Source organism: Bombus pascuorum, chromosome 5, assembly GCF_905332965.1.
Source record: "Bombus pascuorum chromosome 5, iyBomPasc1.1, whole genome shotgun sequence".
Lineage (NCBI taxonomy): Eukaryota > Metazoa > Arthropoda > Insecta > Hymenoptera > Apidae > Bombus > Bombus pascuorum.
This window is the reverse complement of record NC_083492.1, coordinates 16,923,111-16,929,834: the sequence shown is the minus strand read 5'-3', so window position 1 is coordinate 16,929,834 and position 6,724 is coordinate 16,923,111.

Genomic DNA, 6,724 nt, shown 5'->3' with positions numbered 1-6,724 from the left:
AATAACAATGCGTATCTGTTAATGTTTTTTTTAAGACAAACGCGTCATTCTTTAATTATTTATTTGGTTATTTGAAATTTGACCAGTTTATAGAATACAGTGTTTCGTTATTATATTTTAGCAATGTGCAACACGTACAATAATTTTGATCATTTGAAGAAATCGCCAGTGATATAGTTAGGAAGCTAGTATATTGGTACCGTTTTACCCATTTGCATATCTATGATTGAATTATTTAAAGTGAATCGTCGAAGGAACGATAATGACTGGCGAGTCTAGGCGGTTTTACGTATTTATCAAGCGATTTATTCGCGTTATTGGTGCAATGCAGTCGATGTCAGGCGTCGTATGGATAAGTCGAAGACGTTATAACCTTTGAAATCGATTAGAACTACCGTCTAGAGCCACTAGCGGAATACCAGCTATTTTGAAACGAAACGAATATCGCACGAATACTCTCTATTTTATTCCATACCTAAACGAATCTTTTATCGACAATCAAATTTTCTCTATGAATTTTAACAAAAAATTAAAAGAATCTTCAAATGAAACACAGTGATGTAGTATCTTCTATATTCTCTATATAAGTACACGAAACCAAAAACGAAGATTTGCCAGCAGATAGAATTTTCTTTTGCTAAAATCGAATCTTCCTCTCAGCGGCTGATCCAATGGTCAACGGTTTTCAGAAATGGCGTGCAGAACAGTGGTCCAATTTTTACGCGATCGAAGGAAGGGATCGTCAAGTAGGACTTGAGATGTCACGATATGCCGTGTCTGCTGAGAACTGTTGAAAGGAAATAAAATCAATTCTATATGCCATAGACAGAAATACTGTTGAGGAGTAAGGAAAACGAAAATAAAGTACAACGTATCCTGTGTAACGTGGATTTGTATAATGCGATAAAAGAACATTAACATTTTGTCAGAAGTTTTTATTTATCTTCTTGGGTAAATAATACTTATCTGTTGTTTATGTGTGAGTAAACAAGCTAATAGTCATATGACATAAAGGGCTACGAAAAGTTTAATAGGTGGAATCATTAACAGAACATTAGGAGTCTTTTGTTTGTCTCCTGAGCGAAATTAAAAAACAAAAATTCGAAGACTATCACAGGATTGACAGAAATATAAAAGAACTATTGATACAACGTTAAAAACCTTTGCGTTTGTTGAAACGGGAACTAGAACGAGAAGGAGAACGATAATAGCTATAAAAATTCCAGGACTGCAACAGGGCTTAACAGTCAGTTGGAGGACCATTGAAACCAGAAGAACCACGCTCGACAATGTTACACAGGGTAGAAGAAGGTAGGAATGAGAAAATAGAGTAGAACGTGTGGAGAAAAAATGTACGTTCGCCTGCATCGGGGGCACTTTCGAAATATCAATTTGAAACAGCCACGGGTATAGGTATGCGTCATACTTTCCATCGACCATTATGGTCGGCTTTCCATTTTTATTTATATTTACCGCCGCGTGGCCTGCCAGCCCCTACCAGCCGCGATTTTATATCCGTCGTTCTCGGGTCAGCCGGTACGGCGCGGAAACGAGAGGGAAAGCCGGAATACTGTTGGAAACAGGCAGGGGTGAAAGGGGTGAGGAAAGGAGGGAATCATTGGCCGAAGCTTCCCACCCGATATTTTACGACATTTTGTTTCCAATCCGCGGTAGAAGGTGTCGGGGCATCATCGGCGTCGGGCCTTATGCGACTTTTATGGCGTTAAATCGTGATGAAGTATCCCCGGAATGGCCCCCTCTGCCAACCTTTTTTTTCTCTCCTCTCTTCCTTCCTTCGGCAGACCTACACGCGATTCTTTCTCGAAGCTTGAAGCATGGGACGCTCCGTCGGAAATGATCTTTCCCAGATTTACTCCCTTCCTTGGGTGTTATTATTATTGAATGTGCACTTTACTCTGTTTGAAGTCCACTTTTGGTATTTATTGAACGTCCATACTGAAATTAAAATCCTCCAAGTTAATCCTATTGCATTTTTTTGAGATCATTTTCGACGTAATTGAGCTTTTATCTTCTTAAACGATTTCTTAAACGATTTCTAAACATGAAGAAATCGTTGTTGATATGTATGACTCCCTATGTTTGTTTCAATCCTATGTTAAAAAATATTTCCTGAAATATTGAAAGTCTAATGAGACAACAGTTCTTAGGTTCAAATAATTTCCTAATGATTTCTCAGATCTATCTAAATTTTTTTAAGTATTCTGATATTTATGAGCAAAGATATATGTTTACTCGATAGTAGTGGCACGATCATCGATCGACTTCCGGGTAACAGATTACCATTTTAAAAGACAGCACTTGACCACTGGGTTCAGTTTATCTCCGTTCGTTTTGAACGGTTTCGCGGTCGCTTTTCGAACACGTCGCATCCCCCACGACTAGTAAAATACTAGCCAGGGCAACATTTCACGGACGGATCTTCATGACCCAGCCGCTACCGATAGGATCGTCGCATTTCCCGTGGACGCTCATATATAAGGCAAACTTATGCCGAACGTAAATTCCCTGGTATTGGCCACGGCTATCTTATCACGTGCGCGCTTTTCCAAGACGCCGATAGACCATGCCCAGACATTATGCGAAATTGAAAAACCGAAAGCGGCCAGTGGGCGCTGCTTGGACGGACTTCCGGTCGACACGAAGGCGGGCCACTAAGGGTCACACGATTCTTGCGGAAAAATCGATAAATCGACGAAGGATGTTATCGGAGATCGTAACAGAAGCGTTATCAATATTTTAGAATTTAATTTTTTTTGCAAGGAAATCATAATCTTCGATATAAATTGGATTTTTTTAAATATCAATTTTAGCTAGTCATTTTATAAAAATTGAAACCACGACCTTCTGTAATGTGATAACGATAAGAATGTGAAAAGTTTGCTTTCAACTATCGTGTTATTAGAAACCAGATATAGGTACTATAAATTCCAATTTTCTTAAATTAAGTCGAATTAACTTAATCTCTTAGATTACAAAAGGTAATGTTTGTGATATGATCAATTTTATCAGTATTATGAAAGATGATCCATGTCATAATTTATTACCAAATAGAAATTAAATGGTTTTACAAAGCAATCTTTATCAAAGTTTCATAACTTCATGATTCCATTAAACATAGCTTCATGTTCAGAAATTAAAGAAATTAAAAAATGCTACAATATTCTTTCGTCTTTCGGGAAAGAGATAGACGTGGACGATGGTCATTTTTGTTACGAGCGTTTCTAATTTATTGCCGATATATCGAGATACTTATTAAACTCTTGTCCAGTTTTCCGTTCATTTTCTTTAGCAAAGTTTCAAGCGCAATAGCAGAAGAAGGCAACGCGATTGTTGACGTGCCCGAAGTCGACATACCTCGACATTAAACCGCGAAGCGGGTGGGGATCCCGAAAACCCTTGGATTGTCTGCGCCATGGCCTGAAATAACAATAACGCTATTCAGCGTGGTGGCATTTGACAGTGGGGTCGGAAACAATGAAACAATCAACCCCGTACTACCTCTCTGCGGGGCTTTCGTGGCGGCGAGAAGAGGCCGGAAGTCAACAGTGCCGGACAATACCGGGCGGCGTCTGACTACCGTCCCTAATTAACCAAGTTCCCCAACTTGGGCCGGACTTGACGACCCTTGATGCATAATTATAGCCGCTGCTTGGGAGAATATCGTTTCTACGACGATTCTTGGCCACGTTTGTCTCCCTTACGACCGATCAACGTCCCTGTTACCTAGTTTCCAGGCGAATATTCGCACGACCCACTTTGCCAATTGATCCTCTATCGAAGACATCGTGTATTCTTGCTCTGAATTTATTCTCCGACTTCGATGATTTACGTGTAATATTTGTAAAATTGATTCTTTTTGGATTTTATCATTTATTAATAAGTAATTTTGTTTTACGATGGTAAATGCGAGTTATATAATTGAAATAAGGTATATAGTAATGAAAATTTTAGGAGTTATGAAACATTGGAAATTAAAGAATAAGAAATACATGATACAGATGATAAAGTTTAGTTGATGTACTCTGATTGTTCTTTAATTATGTTCATAAAAATATTTGCAATTTAATAAATTTCATCTCTATTCTCATAAAAACGGATAATCTTTAAATAATATAAAGAATTAAAACAGATTAAGAATATAATATAAAAATACTTTGCCTAAAAGAACTGCGACTATGTTCAGAGCTTCGAGTCATCTTTTATGTTAACCCACTATCAGAATTCACAGGATTATCGTCGCTCTATAAAAAGGGAGAGCAGGGTGAGGTTGGAACGAAGAAAAAGATGCGACCCTGACGCTATTAACAAACTTCTCACCGCTACCCCTGCATCCATTGCTTTACCACGTTGCATCCCTTTCTCTCTCTTTCTTCTCCTCTGTTTCGCTGCATTTTATTATTCGCATAATCGGATCTGGGACGGCGATAGCGCCGGTGATTTCGGGTTTGTCTACGGTAACGCAGTTGTCGGCCCGACAATGCCACCCCTGAATGCCTCATTGTCTGTCAGGACCGACGCCCACTCAAAACTTCCACTCGCGCCATCGCCGCCCGTCATTTTCCGCAATCAAACGATTCGTGCGATGCGCTCGAGCTCCCACTCACGCGGTGCTTACAAAAGCGCTTATATAATTTGCAATTAAAATGTCTATCGAATCGCGTGTCGTCTCCTTCGTATTCTTTAATTTATTTTCTTCGCGTTCAAATGTCGTCCGAATTTTTTGAAGCTAAAAGAGTCTTGGAAAAAGGTGTGATATTATGAAGTAGGTTTTACACACTGAAGGATGAAAGTTAAACATTTCTAATTTCTCTTATAGACAGTGAGCTCGTTGTCCTTTCCATTGTGAACTGGTTATGGCAAGTATAAAGTAAGCCAGATTTATGAGGAAACGATGGTGCCCATGCATTTATCGATTTAAAGGTAAAGTATCCAAAGTATACTTTACAATATTTAATGGGATAAAACAAATCTTTATTTGCTTCTATTCCTGCTATTATTTCTTTAATTATATGTCCATAGTTTATTTATGAATCTGTAAGAAGTTGCTTGAATATTTTAATCTCCTCCTTTAGCGTGGATCTTCATTTGTCTAAAGACTTTGTAATAGCATCATGTGTGGAGTAAGAAGTTTGTGAACTTTTTGAAGATTATCTTCATACACTAGCAAAGTAGTGGATGCTTTTAATAAAATTAATTTTCACTTTTATTAAGATCAATATATAATTTACATATGAAAAAGAAAATTAAAATCCGTTACTTTCATAAATTTAGCAGTTCTAATTTTGAAACAGTTTTTTATTAACACATGTTATTCATTTTCCATTTTATTGTAATTATTTTTATATAGTATATTTAAGTACACGTTAGAAACTGGATACTAACACTAGTATTAAAGCTTATTCAGTATAATACACTTTCTATCTAATCCTTTACCTCTTTTCATCATTAAAACAACCATTTCATCTCTAATTTTTTCCCCATTTTACAAAAGTGGTCGAAGAACGTAAAATCGACTTCCTTGGAAAAATGCATCGCGGTCTGGTGTTTTTCTGCTAGAAACTAGAGGAGGATGTCTTCTCCGCTAGGAGAAGTTTTCCACGGCGGCGTGCAAAGGGGTGAAAAGGGGGAAAGGGTGGATTGGGGCGTCGACTACTGGCTGGCCAAAGGAGTCTAGGCGCCTCTCCATTAGTATGCGCGGAAGTGCTGCTCGCTCGATTGTGGGAGGTATTGTCGGGGAAGAATGTCCTCGTTGCCGAGGCTCTGTACCGGCAGAGGCTGCCTTTGCCGTAAGGAGGCACGAATCCAAGTCAAATGTAATCACTTTCGAATCGGAACACCCACCGTGCATTTCGAGTCTACGTCGGTTCTTCGGGCTTCCGGTCGTTCCTCGTGCCCTCCTTCAGATTTTAAACGTCCACATTTTCAATCGAACTACTTCTATTCGTGTTCGTGTCCTTTCGAAGCTACAAAGTCATGAATTTCTCTAAGAATTATTTCGATAACGAAGAAATGATACTAACTATTGATGAATTGGAAATAGATATGCTGATTACTTAGTAAGGTATTGTGATATCAGAACTTGTAAGTTGCAGTTATAAAGAAACACACGTTTAAAGTATAATCATGTTATAGTTATTGAAATATAATTTGAAATATGTATTGTATAATATATTATAACTATAACTTATAATCTCAGGTTTTAATTTATCATTGTAGTGTCTCAAATGTCTATTCTCCAAAGAATTGTAATATGTTTTCATTTCATTGTAATTAAAGATCATTCTTTCATTAGTTCGTACTAATTCCTAAAAACATTCACAATTTTATAAATCTTCGAAAATACGGACACATGAAGAGTACGATTACAGTCCTATAGCTATATTGACTAAATTGATCAAAACGAAGATTAATAGAATACTTCGCGTTGTGTGTTGCTTCAGATCAAATTTACGATTAATTACACACTAAGCAGCAATTAAAAAATAATTTCAAGACTTGAACATTTTCAACATATAATTACCGCGAATAATTTCATGTATTACTTAATTGAAAACCGACATAGAAAACAATATGCTCGTAGGTTTCACAGAATTCTATTCATAATAAGAAAGAAAGTGGAAAGAATCGCTTTTCTCGCTTCATGGTCGTACGAAGAATTATGGAATCGTGGTTGAATTCGTTGGCGCGAACGGAGACGTCTCTG